General features: G+C 43.4%; 1 long non-coding RNA gene across 1 annotated transcript; it reads left to right on the top strand.

Moving 5' to 3' along the window:
* The first annotated feature begins 9,646 nt into the window (after nt 1-9,646).
* LOC140909401 (uncharacterized) lies at nt 9,647-14,988 on the top strand. Its single transcript, XR_012158201.1, has 3 exons — nt 9,647-10,098; nt 11,252-11,474; nt 12,880-14,988. It is a non-coding gene; the product is annotated as an uncharacterized LOC140909401 (long non-coding RNA).
* The last annotated feature ends 5,577 nt before the right edge of the window (nt 14,989-20,565 follow it).

The raw sequence follows: 20,565 nt of genomic DNA, 5'->3' as shown, positions 1-20,565 counted from the left end.
CATGTGAGGTTCGATCTGCAGTGCATGTCAACCCACCCATCTTCATTCTGCCCATGACTCCTCTTCTCATTGGGCTCTGCTCTGTATCCCCATCCACGAGATTGCAGGAGAACTCAAAATGGGACCCATCCCCATCCTACAAACATGGCAGTGTCACCAGATCTCTGGAGGGGTGGGAGTGCGGGGGAGAAAGCAGGCTAGTAGTCTTGTTGACAGTGGCTGTTTATACTCACTGAGCCGGGGGTGGCGGGGGTCAAGGCTGCATCTTGACAGTGAGCTTCTCAAAGTGGAACCAGGAGCAATTAGCTTTACCTAGCGCTGGCCCTGGTAATAAACAGCTTCCTTTATTTTGTTGGATTGTATGTGGCAATTTCAACCCAGCTGAGTTGCCCTGTTTGAAGCTGCTATCTTGACAATTTAAAATAGCTTCTGTTTTGGTTCCTGTTTTTTTTTAAAATGGCATAGCTGATTGATGGCAATAATTATTTTTGTTCTGTGGATCCAAAGATGATGTTCAACTCCGAGCCTTTAATTTGATTCATTAAGTGTCTCTCTTAACAAAAGCTGGAATGATCATGAGTCAAGTAGGAACACTGGCTTAAACCAGCTCTATACCTATAGCCCATTGGGAGGTTCAAGGGAGGTTTACTGAGCCTCATATTTGTCCTTACAGTTGCACATTAATCTTCTGAAAGAACAAGCTCCAGGCGCATTGTTTTTGTTTGTTCATATAACAGTTATGGTCCTAATTCTCTTTCTTGATTGTATTTCATGTTCATTGTACAGAAATAGAAGCCAAACAAATAAAACTCTCCTGCATGTCTAATAAGACTCAGTGGCAATAGGGTTTCATGGACATCAGTGTTAAAAACTGTTGTCTCAATGTTAAAGGTACTGTCTAGTGGTTAAAGAACTATCCAAATATTTAAAGTATGGTTGGTTAAACAGAGGACTTGGGAAACGGGAGATCTTTGTTTTGTTCTGTTCCCGGCTCTGTCAGTGACTCATGTAACCTAGGGAAGATGCAGCCCTCCTGATGTTGTTTCCTTACTTGTAAAAAGGGAAAAGTAATGTGATGGGTTCGGTCATAGAGATCCCCTTGGGACTGTCACCTGATGTGCTGAAATTACCTCTGAGCCTGTTTTCCTTGCCAGCTTGGGACTTCCAGAACCCTGTCTTGTTGAGCCAGACACACTAGCCTGCTGCAACACAGACCAGGGTCTGGTCCACGCACCAAAAGCTGCAGATTTAAGTGAAAACAGCTCAGCAGGTTACCTATCTCCAGCACCCAGACACTCAGCTCCCAATGGGATCCAAACCCCAAATAAATATGTTTTACTCTGTGTAAAGCTTATACAGGGTAAACTCACGAATTGTCCGCCATCTATAACACTGATAGAGAGATATGCACAGCTGTTTGCTCCCCCAGGTATTAATCACTTACTCTGGGTTTATTAATAAACAAAAGTGATTTTATTAAGTATAAAAAGTAGTATTTAAGTGGTTTCAAGTAATAACAGAACAAAGTAAGCCACAAAGCAAAATAAAACAAAACACACAAGTCTAAGCCTAATACATTAAGAAACTGATTACAGGTAATATCTCACCCTCAGAGATGTTCCAATAAGCTTCTTTCACAGACTAGATTCCTTCTTGGTCTGGGCCCAATCCTTTCCCCTGGTACACTCCTTGTTAGTTCCAGCAGACATCTCAGGTGGTAAGCAGGGGCTTTCTCATGACTGGCAGCCCCCTTTGTCCTGCTCCACCCCCTTTTATAACTTTGGCACAAGGCAGGAATCTTTTGTCTCTCTGGGTTCCCACCTCTCCTAAATGGAAAAGTACCAGATTTAAGATGGATTCCAGTATCACGTGACATGGTCTCATGTCACTGTAAGACCCCTAGTCTCCATTCTTCCTGGGTTGGCCCACAGGTACACGGGAAGACTTGCAGGTAAATAAACCATTTACAACCATTTGTCCTAGTCAATAGGAGCCATAAAGATTCTAAAGCACCATTAATGGCCCACACTTCGCATAATTACAATAGGACCTCAGAGTTATACTTCATATTTCTAGCTTCAGATACAAGAATGATACATACATACAAATAGGAGGTATGTATTTAGTAGGTTATAACCTTTATCATACCTTACAAGAGACCTTTTGCATAAAGCATATTCCAGTTATATCATATTTATAAGCATATTTCCATAAATAATATGGAGTGCAACATCACAAGTAATACCGGCCTTCCAGTGGTGGTGTGAGGCTTAATTAATATCCATAGAGCATGTCGAGATCCTCTGATGAAACGTATTATGGGAACTAGTATAACTGGGTGGGATTGTTGCAGGATGGAATGGGGAAGGAGAGCCCTGGCCACTGAATGTTTTCAGGACTTTTAACTGGCTAAGGATGAAAGAATAGTGTATCTGCCACTCTCTGGAGCTTTAGAAGAATCTTTTAAGCCTTAGTCTTAAGTGCTTTTTTTAGATTGCCCAGGTACACATGCTTCTCTCATTTTTAATCACGTTTTTGTACTGCTTCCCTTCCACTCCCATTTCCCCCATAATACACTCTGTAACAAGCCAGGCCTGCATGCTTCAAATATATATTTAAATACAGTGGAAATTCACCCTGTATTGATTCTGCAGTGTAGCTGCAGTGGCAGAGATGTGCTATTGATTCTTTTTTGAGGGTTGTTTATGCAGAGATTAGAAATGCACTAGTGTAGCTTGTACATTTTAAAATGATGGCAGAGTAAAATCTTTACTTTCTCCCCTCCCCACTCCCCCATGTATACTAAGTGTTGCTTCTGACATTTGTCTGCTTGGTGCTTCTTTCTCTTTTACAGATGGAAGCTTTAAATTCTGGGCAAGTAATTCCCCTAGAACAGTCCATAGATTTACAAAGACATTTATCATGCACAAAATAGTGACATTTCAAGCCTCACTTGGCAAATGATAATATGGACAATGTGCTCTTTTGAGGTATCAAACACGATTTTACTATGCATTAATGCTTGCTGGGGCTCATAGCAGCTAGTGCTGCCTCTGAGGAGTCCATAGACCCATGGGTATAGAGATTATTGTAGGCGTTAGAATTGGTTCATTAACAGCTTGATCATGAAAAGGAGCTCTCCCACTGTTTATTTTTGTTGACTCTTGGGAAGGAGCGGCACTGAACTAGCCTTTTCAGAATCCTTCAGTTTCATTGGCTGCCTGTTCTTCCTCTCTTGTTTCTGGCTGCGAGTGATAGTGTGGATGGCCAGTCAAAATGCAGAATATTGACAAAGCTCCGGTCTCGGCAGGATCTGCCCCGCTGTCTGAGTCAATGGCAAGCCTGCTCCATACTATATTTGTAGGGTGTTTTGATTAGGGGTGGAGGAAGGGCAGTTCAGGTGGGGTCCCTTATATATAATGCTGAGGTCTCAAATCTTTTCTCTCTTGAAAGCTCTCCCTATCCTCCCATCTGGATACCAATGTCAGACGGGGGTTTGCAATATAAGGTTCCCTGCAAACCTACACAGGAGCCTTTGCATGCAGCTCAGAATCCCTCTGTAGCTTGAGCCTTAATTTCAAGATCAGCCTTGCTGCCTTAGATGTGCCTGATGCTTTACAGAAAGATCGAGATTTCCCCACCTGGAAGAACTTAAAAGTTGCAAAGAGAATGAGTAACAAAACTGAGAGGTAGGAGGGGCCAATCTGATTAGAGGCTCACTGCTGAGGCTTAAGGCATGTGTCTAGTGCGTGATGAAGGGTAGTGTAGTTAAAATGTTTGTTTTTCTAAAAATGTATAAAAGTGAAATATGCAACGCAGGCTGTGTTACCGGGGAGCAAAAGGTGGCTTGCAATGCAAATCCTTTTCTTTTTACTCTACTGAAGGGAGTTCCCAAGAAAATTAAAATTCCATCTCTGGAAATTTCAGTCCCAAAGGTGAAATTTTCAGAATGGGGTGTGTGTGAAATGAGGATTGGGTTAAAATGAAAGCTTCCCTGTAAGCATCCCTCCAGATTTTGAACTTGGGCAAGCTGTAGCACTAGTGCTGTAGCACAGAGAGCGCCCCAGTGGTTTGTAGCACTCGTCTGTTTGAGAGCTGAGTAGATTACCCAGGCGCTGTGGGCATTAGAAACACCATAGCAAAAAGGAGTGAGGGCTGGGAACGTTACTCCACAGTATTTCCATGGGGTACCAGCCAATTTACATTAGTGCCAGAAGAATTAGTCCCTGTGAGCCCAAGACGTTGTACTGGGGCTCTGTTGCTTCTGCAGCAGAAGCAATTCAATGCCTCAGAAGCATTATTATTCTTTGTTGTATTAGCACCAAGGAGCCTTAGACAGGCATGGCTGCCACCTGTCTCACGTGCTAGCCTGCTAGTGCTGCCTCTTGAGAGAGAGAAGAGAGCACGTTCTGTTCCCATCGTGCGGTGAGTAGTGCTTGGATTGCAGTGACTGGAGGGGAGGATGATCCCTCAGTAATGGAGGGATGGAAGAGTTATTGCTCAGACTTCATGACCTCACCAGACAGTTAAAAATAGAATGTGGAGCAAAGCAGGGAGGTTACAAAAGTGAGGGGCTCTGTCACTTGGCCTAAAGAAAATCTCCTTTAGCCAACAGTAGTAATAGGTCCCATATCTGCTCTATGGACCAACCACAAGGGGGGGCAACATTACTCAGACACATAAAGCAAGTCAATCATGCTAAACCTGCAGTCAGCGCAAGCCTAAACTTGGGACTGTAGCACTGTATTGACTCAGCAACTCATGGGCCAGCCTCGCATTCTCCTCACCCTGTCCTGGGAAGAAGAAAATAATCACCAGACCAGATGAAGGCCCTATATTGGGCAGTGGCACCGAAGCAGGAGCTAACTCATATCCTGATTTAACTCCCTTCTACTCCAACAGCTAAGGCCCTGAATGTTGGGCTATTTATAGCAATCTACCCTCAGGTTAAACCTAATACCCTCTCAATGGGGAAAAATGGATGAAAACAAGGGCCCAGTTGTGCTCCCTTTGAAGTCAATAGGAGTTTTGCTTTTGACTTTGGGCCTCATGTCTGTGGGATGCTTGACTGGGAATGGTGGAGTGGGAGCAAAGAGACATTCCCATTATGTACATGCTGAGATCTCCGTTTCCCCCTACTGAACGTTTCCCCCCACGCTTTCCTTGGGGATACCAGTGGCTGAACTGGGACCAGCCTTGGGTTGTAATAGGGAGCCAAAGGTAAATGAAGTTCCTGGCTAACATCAAGATAGTGGCCTTTACACGCAACTCTAGGTCAGAATCCTAGAGGCAAGTGCTTTAATCCTAAAACTGGCATCAGATCTGTGGCTGGGATCCTTGCAGTGCAGGATTCTGCTGCCTTTTAGAATATGTGGTGGCCTCAACTATTCAACCTGCTAGAAATTAGGGCATTTAATATCTGATGAGAACTCTGTGGTGGGACTACACTCTGCCATGCAGGAGTGTGGACTCAATGCTCCCCTAAGTCTTCTCCATCTCTTTACTGAAATCCTAAAACCTCATGTTAGAAGCACTTGAGTTTTACATTTTTGGAGCTGGGGTGAAATTTTCCCCTTTAGCCACATGGTGGCACTGGCTGCACGTGTGAATTAGGACAAGCCTATAGACAGGAGGCACATTTCAGTGCAGGAATTTGTTTAAAAAACCAAAACTCTGTCATTTTCAATGGGGGTTTTAAACTGGAGATTAGAATCACCTCCATTTGTTACTATGGAAACACCCAAGAGAAAGAAAACTACCTTATTATTATTCACACTGATGAAATCTCCTCGGGTGTGCTCGGTGCTGTGTTCCTGTTACTGGTATTGGTGGAACTGGGGTGAAGGGGCTGCCTCTCTGCTGGAAAGTCACCCCTTTGAGCGTTGATAGTCTCTGGGCCCAGCTGTGTGTGATATGATCCCTTGGTGCAAGCGCTTTGTTCTCATTTATCTCAGTCCTCTCCTTTTTGGAGGATATACAGATTCACTGGACTGCAGACAGCCTCTGTTCACAGAGCCACTCTTCTGATGCAAAATCATCTGCGGGAGCAGCCTGGCTTTGAGTCACTTCTATGCCAAGGCTGATGATAGATTGTTTTTGCAGAGTTGCAGTGTTGGTGAAATAAGCAAGATGCCTGCTATCTGGGGCTAGAACCTGCCCAGCTGTGGGGGAGGGGAGAGGGAGGATCTGATGTTCTAAAGGGCTCTCTCCTTTTGTTGGTGTCCTTTAGGTGTTCAGCCTGTCTATTTATCCCTCAACTTTTTCTTCCTTCGCTCCAACCTCCCTGCCAATGATTCCCAAATCTATCTTTCCACCCTTGACCTCTCCTACATCCCTGGCTCTTTCTGCCCTCTCCTTCTGAATGACAGACCTCCTTCAGCTCAACATTTCCAACCCTGAACTACCCCTCCTTTCCTGTAGTCCTCCTCCGTTTCCTCTTTTTTCATCACTGTTTAGAAGTCCATTTTCCTTCTCACCTCAGTTTTGGGGTCCTGTTTGACTCTTCTTTCCCCGCATATTCAGCGTCTCACTAAACCCTGCTGCCTTTTTCCTCTCTTAGACCTGGCTGGTAAGCAATTTTTTTTCTAGTGAAAAAATGGACAAATTTTTAAAAATGTCATTTTAAAAAAAACTTTTCTTAAATGTCAAACACCTGAAATTTGGAGGTGCTTTGAAACCCTTGAATGAAAGATGCCATATAGAAGGGCTAAGGTTTATGATGATGATAGTGCTGCCCCACTTCATTTAGGGGGATTTGATCAGTGCCATTGGGTCAGTTTGTCCCTTCTTTACATGGGACTCCTCTTATAAGAGGGCTTTGGGTGGAGCAGTGTCTCGTGGGGGGAACCCATGGAGTTTTCAGTACCCAGTGTGGGTTTTTTCCACCCAGGGGACGGTCTGGCTGTTCCCTTTAATTTACATTTAAATCTGTGTAGATCAAACGCTGATGACTTATGTTTAGCTGAGGGGCATGTGGAGATTGTATCTTAGGTGAGTTTTGAACTTCTACCATTCATTTGCCGACTTCCCTCCTGGTCTGCTCTGCAGATCACATCCCACCAGGCATACAGCTGGGCAGGTTCATGCCCCAGGTGAAACAGACAATGAAATCCTGGCTTTTTTATGAGGCTTATTCATCTGTGATGCAGCCCCCATCGGAGGACAGAGCTGAAAAAGGGCCTGGTGCAGATCTCACTCATCAGAGATTGAACACCAGGCAGGATTCTGTGCCTCTGTGTGAGCAGCACATGGAGCCTGTTGCTAGACTTGTGAGGAAGATGACAGTCACCACTGTAGCCCTTGGGCTGGACCTAAGGACTAGTTTTTCTGTAATGAATGAAAATAAACAATTCTCTCAGTTGGATGTGCAGGCTCCCAGGCAGTGTGAAACTGGAGGACAGTTGGAATCCCAGAGGGAGCAGGATCTGGGGACAGTCAACTTTGCTGCTCTGACTGAAAACCTCTTTGAGGCAAATCCCATTGTGGAGGAAATGCTGCAAAACAAATCCTTCCTGGTCTTCTCTGACTACTGCTGTTTTAATCAGGAGCAGGCGTGGGAAAATTCTTCCCTTTGCAAGCCCTACATACAAGCACTATCCAGACTTCAGAGCCGGCACTCACACTGCCATCAAAGAGAAGGAGTGCAAGAACCCGGTGATCTTACGGCACTACTGGCCCTCCCTCTGTTGTCTGGTCCTGAGAAGGAAGGGTTAAAGTTTGCCAAACAACTTGGCTGCATTACTGTGGACCTAATGAATGAGACCTTGTCTTCATTTCTAAAAAATGTGCGTGTTTTACCTCCTGGAAACTAATGTGCATTAGCTATCCTGAGGTAAAATGCCATGAAGACAAGGCACTTGAGTTTTACCATGAAGTCAACCCCAAGCAGGGGTATAGGGCTGACCTCAGTGAGTTTGCCTCATGATAAAATGGAAGTGCCTTGCTTTTACCTCAGAATAGCTCATGTGTGTTTGCCTGAGGTAAAAAAAAATACCATTTTGGCAGTGAAGACAAGGGCTGAGAGTCCCATTCCACCCCATTTTCTTTCCAAATGCCATTCAAGGAAGTATCTTAATTTGCAAACAGCTCCATTTGTATCCCCTCAAATGCCCTAGGGGTGTTCCACTACTTGGGCCTGGTCCTGCTTTTATTGCATCAAAGAAAATTTTGCCATTCAGTGGGAGCAGGATCATGCTGTGTGTGGGTGGAGAATGAATTTGTGTGTGCATTAGCTAAAATTTGCAAAGCTGGGTACATATTAGAGGTGACCAGGAAGGGACTCCTTAAAAAGGCAGGTTTGTCCTTTTTCTGCCTTTTTTTTTTATGGCGGACAAGGAAGGCCATAAAAGTAATTATTTTTAAAAACTATTAATAAACCCTGCTTTTGTTTTGTTTTTGGTCTTATTTTTTTAACCTTGAAAACCACAGGAATGTCAAGTGTAGTCTTCTCTGGCTTTGCTAGAAGAAATCTTGAGGTGATCAGAGTGTGCATAGTGCAAACTCTTGCCCCTCCACTGAAGGGGGAGTGATGTTGGACCTTTAACGGAAACATCTTCTCTCTTAAATAATCATTAGTGAGTGGAGTCCAATGGGTGTTTAACAAAACAGACAGCAGAATTTAAAATGCCCATCTTCCCCTCTGGTGGTCAGTTTTCAATCTCTTGACTTTTGATATCATTTCACTAATTCTCCAGTAACTATAGAATCTTCCCCTATGACCTGAAGTAAAAAAGAAATCTATGTACATGTAACTCTTATGTTAAACATCTCACCCATATGGATTTTGTTAATCTTTAATAAAAGTTAGTGACTTAAAACAAAGCAAAAACCAACTTTCAGGACTTTCTTATGCACTATAAAGAACCAAACAAGGGTATGTCCCCTTTTTTGCCCCCATTGAGGATTATGTTGAAAGTACAGCATCTCCATTTTTGTTTAGGCATCTGAATAAAAGTGGCCTGATTTTCAGAGGGGCTGAGTATCTACAACGCCCATTGACCCATCTGCAAACCAGACTACTGGCTTAGGTGCCTAAATGTGGATTTAGGTGCCTAGCTTTCAGCAGCCAAAGGGTAGAACCCAGTAAGTCTGGCCCCAGTTCTGACCATTCAGGTTCATACAGTGTCATTTCAGACAATAATTCGAGACAATATAATTGTGGCTGTCTAGCCATTGACTGAATTTTCCGATGGAAAAGACTGACTAAACCAGTTCCCCTCAACAAACCCTAGTCTCCAACAAAGGATGACAGGTTTCAGAGTAGCAGCCATGTTAGTCTGTATCCGCAAAAAGAACATGAGTACTTGTGGCACCTTAGAGCCTAACAAATTTATTTGAGCAGAAACTTTCGTGAGCTACAGCTCATTTCCATCAGATGCATGCAGTGGAAAATACAGTGAGGAGATTTTATATACACAGAGAACATGAAACAATGGGTGTTACCATACACACTAACGAGAGTGATCAGGTAAGGTGAGCTATTACCAGCAGGAGAGAAAACAAACCTTTTGTAGTGATAATCAAGGTGGGCCATTTCCAGCAGTTGACAAGAACGTGCTCTCTGTGTGTATAAAAATCTCGTATTTTCACTGCACGCATCCAATGAAGTGGGCTTCATGAAAGCTTATGCCCAAATAAATGTGTTAGTCTCTAAGGTGCCACAAGGACTCCTGTTCTATTAACAAAGGAGGAGACTCACAGAAACTGGAGAAGAAATTAAAACCCTGAATAAAAAAGATCCTCTGCTTTAAATGTTTAGAACAAAATTGCTCCTCTAGCCTCAGCGGCTTTTGTGCACTGGCTTCAAATGTCTTTTAAAAAATGAGCTTTATGAAACAGATCAGCAGGGGCTCTTTAGCTACTTCAGTGCTGTAACTACAGCTCATTCCAGCATAATTCCTTTGCCTCTCCCTTCAGTACCTTGCCATTCATTTTAATTTTGCAGGACCAGTGAGCTGCATTTCTCCTGTGTGGATGCAGCATGCGTTTCCAAGACAGATCCCCCATGAGGGTTCCACTCGTACAGAATTCCTAGCGTGAAGGATACTGGCTGAGGGCCTGAGCATGCCAGGTGCTGCGGCTGCCTGAAATGAATGGGAGGTGAGGATGCTCAGATTCAGGTCAGAAGGATATTTGTTTTGTAACTTGGCACTCAGCCCATAGGCATGGATCTGCCATCTGTCTGGATTCACGAATCCTTCATTATGATGATATTGTCTATGCTCTATGGCAAGTTTGCAGCCTAGACACAAAAGGATGCACACATCTCTAATGTGTTGGGGGTGGGGGGGGAGGAAGAGGAGTTCTAGGGCCACGCATTTGGAGGTGGATGTATTTTTGCTGACTCATGCTGAGGTTAGATGAGATATGTCCAATTAGCTCTACTCTAGGAATTTAGAAGGGCTGGATTCCCTCTCTCTTAATGGCAGAAGGTATGAGAGGCAAAGACAGTGAGGGTCTGTAAGGAAATTCGAAAACAGCAACACTTGAGAAGAAAGGTTAGGTTATGAGTTATGTTATTTCAGTTACCAATAAGGCCAAACCCCAGGTAGAGGGTAAATATGGACTTTATAAAATGGGGCTGTACTCTGTTTGGAGCAGGGTGGGAACTCTACCTGTTCAGAGTTACCTTAAGGCAAGACCTACTCTTATGAAGTCAGGGAATATTTTACATAGCAACAGTCTGAAGAAATGAGGATAGATCAGTGATTAAGGCTTATAAATATCAAAGAGGTGGGTGATAGTAGCAGATGAAGTCACAGAGCTCGTACTAAGCCAAATGTGAATACTGGCATGATAAAACCCTTACTGCCAACTTTCCTCCCAGCATGCTTAAGATTTGATGACTCAGGGGCATTAGCAGAGCAGCAAGCTAGGAATAGTTTGGGGGTGCTGTGTGTCAGGATTGAGAGGCACTGCGACAGCTATTGGGGTAGCCCTAGCATGACATAGGAAAGGCTCCTGCTGCAAGCTGGGATTGAAGAGTACTGACAGAAGTGTGACTTTATCCAAAGCTGGAATAACAAGGGATGGCAGAAGTCAGGAATGCGGTACATTGGGTATGGTGAAAATGTATATAGGACCTGCCAGCACTATACCTGTACCAACTCTTCTTATCACAAATAGTGAATTCAGCCACAAACTTTAGGAATAATAATGGTGGCAAAAGATGGTCTTTGCTGAACTATTTACTGGTCACTAGCGTTGAGGGGAATGGAGGTGCCCCAATGATGGCTCTGGTTTTCCATTCCAGACTGGCATGCTTTGCCAACGGAAACTTGCCACCAGCTCTGCAGGTGGTTCTCATGAAATAAGACATGGACGCAGGTAGCTGCAGAAGTGGCTGTTTGAGAACCTAAAAGTGCACGATACTTTCATTGCCAGTGCACCCGTCAGAAGAAAAGACGCTTCAAGAGCCGTGGCTAAGTGCCACTCCCTCCCCTGGGGTGACTGAGTCAGCACCAATAAGTCCAACAGTAAGTCTCTAATTCCAACAAGGTGTTTTGGGGCTCTCATAAATGTTAATGGAGAATTTGGGCTTGGTCTACACCAGGAACTTATGGTGGTAGAAGTACGTCACTCAGGGGTGTGGAAAATCCACACCTCTGAGTGATATCGTTATACCGAGCTGACCCCTGGGAGAGCTTCTCTTGTTGACATAGCTACTGCCTCTTGGGGAGGAGTACCACCTATGCTAATGTGAGAAGCTCTTCACTGAGCACTACAGTGGTGCAACTGGACCAGTGCAGCACTGTAAGTGTAGACAAGCCCTAAGTATGTGTCTTCAGAAACTTGCAAGGAAACGTCTTGTGTTGCTGTTGTGCATAACAGTGTCTGGATTCCTCCAAAAGCCAACAAGTTGTTGTATCACTAATCTATCATGCCCCTAATGTCTACACAGCAAAAAAAACCCCTGCGTCAGCAAGTCTCAGAATCCGGGTCAACTGACTTGGGCTTGTGCTATGGGGCTAGAAACAACAGGGTAGACGTTCCCCACTTGTGTTGGAATCCAGGTTCTCAAATCTGCTGAGGGCTCCAGCCCAAGCCCGAGCATCTACGCAGCTATTTTTAGCCCCATACTGCAATCCCCAGTCAATTGATCCAGTGTGATTGAGAATTTTCTGTAATATTTTTAACCCCCTGTGTGCCTCAGTTTCCCTTATATTTCACATGGCTCCCTAAGGCAGGGGGTGGTGATGGAAAAGACTGTTTGCTGTCAGGGCAGGCTACGAGAATAGGTATGAATGACGCCTAGCTGTCTGAGCCTGAATGAGTCATTAAAGTGGACCGACCCCATATCAGTGGAGAATCTGTGAAGTGAAGAACAGGGCAAATCCAGTTACCAGGACATTTATACCTGGTAACCAACGACCCAGAGGGAGACAGATTTCCCCACCTCTCAGCAGGGAAGACCCTGAGCAAAGACACCAGCTGGAGAACAAAGCACTGGGAAGTTGTAAGACAGGGAGGGGTGGGTGGCTGGGAGAGAAGAGTTGGCTGTCAGAAGGACAGACAAGAGTAGCAGCTGTGTTAGTCTGTATCTGCAAAAAGAACAGGAGTACTTGTGGCACCTTAGAGACTAACAAATTTATTTGAGCATAAGCTTTCGTGGGCTACAGCCCACTGCATCGGATGCATAGAATGGAACAGATAGTAAGATTATATATCTATATATATCTATATATACACACACACAGAACATGAAAAGGTGGAAGAAGCCATACCAACTGTAAGAGGTTAATTAATTAAGATGAACTGTTCTCCCACGTGCAACCTGACTAAGGAGGTCAGACTGACAGAGACAGGACTTGAACAATGGGGTTTGCTACAGCTTGGCTGGACTAACCACAATGACCTGTTTTAACCTTCCTTTCTCTACAGTAAACGGACGACTTCCAATGCTGTGTTCCAGTTCACTAATAAACATGACTGTTTTGACAAAGCTATGTGGGTGTCACTGCAAATGCTTGGTGAGGTACACTCTTCAGGGATTAATGCACAAGTCTCTTCCAGGAACCTGGCTCAGTTAGACTCACTGAAAAGAGCTCACGGCATGAAACAGGAGTGGTGGAGCCCGAGAGGTTCAGTCTGAGGAGGTGGTGAGGCCTACCCTGTGTAGGAAGAGTGAGACCCTTGGAGGTCTGGCACACTCCTAGAGACTGCTCCGTAGCTGGGGGTGAAGCACTGATCCTGTGGTTCTGCAGCTCTGAGACTTGTGGCTGTGTTTTTGTTTTGTAATGTAGTGTAGATGTATCCTAAGTGGCTTGTCCTCTGGATTTATGATTAGTAACACAGCAGATGTAGTGAACTAAATAGACCTAAGATGTTCTGATGAAGGACAAAACAAGTTATCTATCAGCACAAGGAATATCAACACTGAGGGCTTAACCTCCTCCCCCTTAACACACATACATATTGCAGATGCTTTCTAGTGCTTAGGTTTTGCATGAAACCATACCATATGCTCTGTACATTTTGCTATGTCCACTGCATCCCACTTGTCCCCAGAGTCTGTTATTGTTTGAAAAAAGTAAATCAAGTTAGTTTGCAACCTTTTATTCTTGTGTATGCCCCAGGGGCTGAGCATGTAACTCTTCAGGCCAAGAACCTGATGGTTTCTTCTAGTGTTTTATGTGGTGCCAAGGTAAAATTAACAGTCTTGCAACTTCCTGGCTTTACCCTCCCTACTCTGCACCCTCTTTTGGGGATATTTAAGGGAGACTTTAATCTCTGGTATATATATTGGGAAGTGTTTGCACCTTGAGCTGCTATTAAAAACTATTAAAGTGGGGAAGGGTCTAAAAAGAGAAGCATGCAAGAAGGGGAAATAATGAAAATAGTTTCTTCTGGGAAATAGAAAACCAAAATGCAGCTTTTTTTCTTCCCCTCTAGAGCCTGATGCATCAATGAAAGGCTTTTAGGAAGGCACTACAATTAGAATCCAATATCTCTGTCTGTCATCCTCATATCTTGGGGCCAAATATTGATGCAAATATCATTTACAGCAGCCAGAGGAACTCAGGGCTTTTCTTATATTTCGAGTGATTGACAATATGTCTGCTACATGGGGTGCTTGGCCGGGAGAGTTGTCAGGAAGTGGCGTATCCATTGCACTTAAAGATACCACAGTGCAAAGGTTAGTGCTGAGCACTCACAAGGTTTGATCCTGAAGAACAGTTAAGTACCTGCTTGACTATAAGCATGTGAGCAGTCTTATTTACTTCAATGAGATTATGCACATGCTTTGAGTTAAGCATATACTTAAGGGCCTTGCTGGATCAGTGCAATATAACCCAGTGAGAGGTACATTAGAAATACTTATTGTGACTGATTAAATAGCAGGAATTTCAATACTTGTCTCTGGACACCAGAATGTCTAACTAGCTGGCAGGATTTCACTGCTATGTGAATGATTTTATATGCCACTGCTCTGACAGCACCCATCATTATGTCATACACAAATATCCACATCACTGAATAAATATGCACATCCCTGCCATCATTAACATTAATTGGCTTCCTTGAAGGCAGCCTTGTAGAGTAGCCAAGGGGTGAATGGAGACTGAATGGCCCTCTCCCCTCAGAGCAGCATTGAGACACACTATTGAGGCAGTCAATGTAGGTAGGTTAGCTTACATTGTTCATACTGAACCTGTTTTCTCTGGATACAGAGAGGGTTTCAATAGTCAGAGCTATCAGTCTGGCTAGTTTCCACCAGCACTGACTCCGCGCACACAAACACCAAAAGATGTTAAGCATTTGTAATATTTACTTGCAGTGATATCATTCAGCCACTACATGTCTCTGTGCACTGTATAGCATAGCAGGCAAATTGTGGTCCCTGGTAAACAAGACAGACAAAGCTGGAATGTGAGCTGAGTGGAAACCTGTTTGATGGTCTGTATGTAGTAGCTCTTTATTAAAAAAAAGACTTCACATGTAAGATGTCCTGTGATTTTTATGTATCATGTTAGGGAGTGGAAAGAAAAAAGTGATCAACTTCTTGCCACAGTGAAATAAAAAATCTCTTAAAAATGAACTTATTTTATTGAAACTCACTTCAAAGTCCCTAGTGAGAAATATCTGTTCACCATTTCCCACAGGCATTCTCCTTCTTTAGCATTTCACCAGGTGATCTTTAAACACAATTTCAGTGAGTGTCAATGCTACTTTCAGAAATTAAATAAAAAACTTTCCCTCTGTCTTGTGGAAAGATTATTCTATTTGCTAACGGGAGATGCCAGTTCCTGAACTTACTGTGGGAGACGGGAAGGGAGAAAGGAAGACACATGGTTAACGCCAATAATCTTTCATATAGCAAAATTGGATTCCGCTATGTTAGCTTCCTTGTTAGTATTTATATATATAAATAAATAAATAAAAGAGAGCGCACGCATGCCTTGAAGTGCATGCTGGAGGTTAGAAGCACTGCATTATTTTTCTGGCTCTGACACTGACTTACTGTGTGACCCTGGGCAAGTCACTTAAGTGCTGTACATCTCAGTATCCTCAGCTGAAAAATGGGGGCTAAAGAGACTTCCCTTTGTCTGTGAAGTGCTTTGAGAAATACAGATGAAAAGTATAATTAACAGAACCTTTCCATTGCTCATTTCTAGGATTCCTCTTTCCCCCCACCAGTAAATCATCATTCTCTACAGTCCCTTCTTCTTGTCTCTGTTCTGCTGTGTGTCTTACCATGGTGCTGGAGCACAGTATATCTGAGCTTCTCCATTTACTGTCTCCCTCCTTGTGGTCAGGAGGAGACAGTGGACAGTCTTTTCTCTTGTCCCCTCCCCCACATGATGTGACCAGGCCTTTATTCCAAGTGGCCCAGCAGGGAGTCCATATATTTTCACTCTGTTAGCTCTGTTTAAAGAGCCCCCACAGTCCCATGCAGAATCCAGGACCATGCTGAGAGCTAGACATACCAGAGCCTGTAATCCACCTGTGTGTGGTGTTTAGACGTTGCTTGCAATTATTAGAATTGGGAGCACTGGTTGTTGGGAGTCTGAAAGGACAGGAAACAGGAAGGAGGGGGGAGGAGCATTTGAAATTGCCAGGATATGAGCCAGATCAGGTTTTAGTCCAGCCTGTGAAATTGTATGCCCCAGAAAGGAGAATTCAATTTGTCTAAATTTGCATTTGGACCTATTGAGCTTGAGGCCTGCTTTGCTGATGCAGTTTAGTATAGACTGCTGGTTATTGTCATGCTCCTCCGAAGTATTTCCAAACATGATATCATCATCCAAATAGCACTGAACTCCATGTTGATTCTTCAAAATCAATGATATTTTTTGGAAGGCACTTGGGGCTGATGCGAGACCGTATGGAACACGTTTAAAACGGAATAGTCCTTCATGTGTAATAAATGCTGTGAGGTCTCTGCTATCTTCATACAACATAACCTGGTGGTATGCGCTCTGCAAATTAAGAGTAGAAAACATCTTTGCTCCATAGAGTTCTGCAAATACTTGTGTGAGAGGAAGAGGATGGCTGTCAATCACAACAGCTTTATCTGGCTCCCTTAAGTCCACACAAAGGCGAATGCCTCCACCCTTCTTCTGTATCACTACTGTAGGTGAAACCCCTTCCAAGGAGTTAATCTCTTCAATAATGTCCTCTTGAACAAATTTTCTAAGTTCCTCTGAAACAGCTTCCCTGACTGAAAATGGTAAGTGCCGTAATTTCTGTCATACAGGCATCACATTATTCTGCATTTTAACTTTATGCAGAAACCCATAAGCACAGCCAAATTTCTCCTTAACCTGGTGTTGGGTCCCAGCTGAAACAGGTGTGTATACCGCAAGAATGCTTTGCTGAGGAAGATCAATTAGTCCATTAACTACCCTGAGATTTAAAGCAGCCAATAAATCTCTGCCAAGGATACCAGTGCCTTTGTGGACAACGTAGAACTCTGTAGTTACACATCAATCGCCAAAAGTAACTATTGCTGGCAGGCAGCCACTTACTGGTTCAGTAAGAGGCACATCTTTCAAGTAATGCAAATAGAATCAGGTAGTATACATACTGCTGAGCCAGTGTCCAACATTAGCTGAATAGTGTGCGATTTACCTGTGGGTATGGCAGAAATGTTTACCATGCACTTGATTTGTTCTGGAATATGTGCAGTAGTGATTTTGTTCATGCTCAGCACAGTAACATCTGTTATTGTAACTGCATGCACCTGTTGATTGAACTGGCTGCTGTGACATACTTTAGCAAAATGCCCAATCTTTTTGCAATGATTGCACTGAGCTACTTTTGCTGGACATCCTGTGTAGCTTGCAAGGTGTTGTGGGGATCCACTGCGAAAGCATGCTTTTACTGTATTTTGAATTTGCTGATTGGTGGCTTTTCATTAGTTTTCGTCTTGTAATTGTTTGTCTGCAACGATAGTGAACTTTTCTGCAAAGGACTCACAGCCTGGACTGTGCCTGCTGTATCCATGCTCATTATTTTGGCTTCAGCTGTTGCTGACTCAATCTGGGTAGCAATGTTTATTGCTTTTTTTAGTGTAAATTGTGGTTCTAGAAGTAAACGTTCTCTTACACAAAGCATGGTGGTTTTCTCAATGAGCTGGTCTCTAGTCATCTCTTTTGCCATATTCCCAAAGTCACAAGTTACAATCAGACTCCTCAGGGAAGCAATATACCGCATTATAGTCTCCCCTGCTTTCTGCTCATGCTGGCGAAATCTGTAGCGATTAGCTACTACATTCACTTTTGGTACAAAAAAGTTCTTTAATGCAGTGAGTGCAGTCTCGTTTATCATCTGCAAGGGGAAAACTGTAATATACACGCTGCCCTTCTGCTCCAAGGCAGTGGATTAGCAGAGCACGCTTTCTTACTTCAGAAATCTCTCACCCATGGGTTTTGTGGGTCCTCAAAACCAGAGCTGGCAGGAAGACTCCTTCTCTGGCTGGAAAGAGGAAAAGATAGGTGGGCTGGGATGCATTGCACTGGCATGTGCAAGTTGTAATACTTATTACAATTGTTCATTTGCTGCAAAGCAGGTGTTAGCTTGAAAAAACAAACCAACACTGCATTTTGCACTGTTTGTTCCTCGCTAAAATGATCTGGGCCCCTGTGGGTATATGTCGCCTTAATATTCTGGGGCTGAGAAGTGCCACATTTTCATAATGAAAGCTGTTGTCGGAAAGCAATTCCAACCTCAGATAAAAAGAGAAGATTACACTTGCCACTTGAGTTACAATATTAGAACAACTGATTTTATTTGTTTTCATTTAATTTTCCCCGTCAGCTGCTGCTGAACCTCTGTACGACGTTCTTTGGAGACGGTAATTGTATTCTGCATGTCTGGATCCCCCTAAGAAATGACAAACACTTTCACTCACAAATTAGATGTCTCTTTTCATTTAAACACCAAAAAGGGAAGCTAATTTAGAAATGTTGGGGCCAGCAAGGGCCCTGGCTTATGATGGAAGCTGACAGATAGATGTGGAGCGGTGAACTCCATGCTGGGAATGCAGATCTCAGAGATATTCATTTAATTTTGCCCCCAGCTGGCACACCAATGAAAAAAAGACACTCAGCTCCTTCCTGCCTGCATAGCAATATAACAATAATAGGGATAACTACCCTTAAGTTAATTTTAAAAGGACACAGTCAAGTAATGTAGGACCAGCATTTAAGGGGCCAAATACTGCAGCCTGCTGAAGAAGCTCCCTGGAACTCCAGTGGGTGATTTGCCAGAATAAAGATTGCAGGGCTTGTTCTGTTTTGGCAAATAAATAAATGAAAGGACGGGGAGGGGGAGCAGGCTTTGTATAAACCTGACACAAATAGAAATATTTTCTTGGGAAGGGAAGATGCATCACTACAGATTGAGCAGAACAGGGTGGGGTGGATTGTGAACTGCCACATGGAAACCAGAAAGTGACATCAGTTTGAAAGTGAAATGGACCGGTCTAGTTTCTCTGGGTCCAGGCTGAGAAAAAGCGTAATTAAAACATGCAGAAAGGGGAAAACAGAAAGTCTTTAAACCCATTTCTGGGGGCTATTTTTGTAACGTACAGAATATCCAGACTACTGAGCAGGACTTTAGAACAACCAAAGAAGAGATTGTAGCTCGCAGAAAATCACTCCTAACTTTTACATTGATCCTGGTGCGGGTTGAGACAGAGCTGTGAGCATATGGTCAGTGCTACATGGATATCCGATGCAGTGCAGACATGGTCAGTAAAACTCATTTGTCCACCTTGCTGATGAATCTCAGTTCCTTAACTCAAAGACCAAGACACAACCACCAATTCTCCACAACAAAGACGTTTCTAGTGTACATGGGGCTTTATTTACTATTGTTCCAAACACTATTATCAATATTGATAAAAGGTGGTAGTTTCTTTAAAGTGCTGGAACTTTTACCTCATTATGGGGATTCTTATGGACAGCAGCATCTTCATTAATAGAATTACCTTCTCATGTGTAAATAAGTCTTCACCTCACCCAGTTCTTGTTTCATGTATCTAATATTTCTGTGGATGAGACATTGACAGGTACATTACAGCAGGGTGTGTACCAGGGAAACCAATGCAGAATAGCAGCTGTATCATTATGTCTCTGACTGCAGGTTACCCATGCCCTGGGGCAGATGCAAAAGTCTGTCCACCCTCATCCATGAGTGTGGTATGGCTTATTTTATACTGGAAAAGTCTCATGTATTCAAGGTTTTGCTGTAGACTGTCATAAGAGATATGTCTAAACAAAGAATGTCTAAACAAGGCAATTGTCTGGAAACCAACAGCTTCTCTATTGTGAGCGGAAGCTGCACACACTCGGATAATAAATGTGAGTATTAATATGAAGATGAGGTCTGACATCTGATCTAACCTACCTATATGGAACCCACTGCACAGGGTGTGGTATGTTCCCTTCTAGTGGCTGGTCCATTAGTGGATAAAGCCTCATATTGCTACCACCTACTGGAATTACTCCTTTAATTCAAATAGTGGACATCTGCCCTGCAGATCTGAAGAGCTTGGGTTCAAACCCTGCTACCAAACCAAGTGGGGGGAGGGTGATAAAATATGCATTTCTAGTGCACCCATCACTGTGGTTTCTAGGCACCAAGTAACTCAAAACCCACTGCTTTATGTGGCAGAAATGCAGTGATTATTTAATTGCAAGAGGTTGGATTTGATAGCCAAAGTCATAGGTGAATCTAAGCAAATCTCAGGAGTGCAAAGTGTCCTGATTATGGGTCTCTTTCCCCAGCAAAGCTTGCATTTTTCTGAGCAGGTTTCTACACAAAATGCTTTCCAAATATCAGTCAAAAGTCTCTCTCTTCTCACCCATTAAAAGATGTTTGTTAAAAATCAACTCAGATTACAAATTCATTTCCTAGAAGAAACGTTTATTACCAAAGCCACTTGCAAGATGTGTTGTGTTCCAAGCACAGTGAATGTAAATGAAACGAGATTGAGAGAAAACAACCAGATGAAAGGCAGCTGTTTAGTCTCAGTATGCGCTTGATACCTGATTGTCACACAGACCTTTGAGAGACATGACAACTACCTCCACATCAGCTGCACAGTTGTGACTGAACCAG

The sequence above is a fragment of the Lepidochelys kempii genome, chromosome 3 (assembly GCF_965140285.1).
Source record: "Lepidochelys kempii isolate rLepKem1 chromosome 3, rLepKem1.hap1, whole genome shotgun sequence".
Lineage (NCBI taxonomy): Eukaryota > Metazoa > Chordata > Testudines > Cheloniidae > Lepidochelys > Lepidochelys kempii.
The sequence above is the reverse complement of the archived record's forward strand: the minus strand, read 5'-3'. Positions and strand labels throughout refer to the sequence as shown.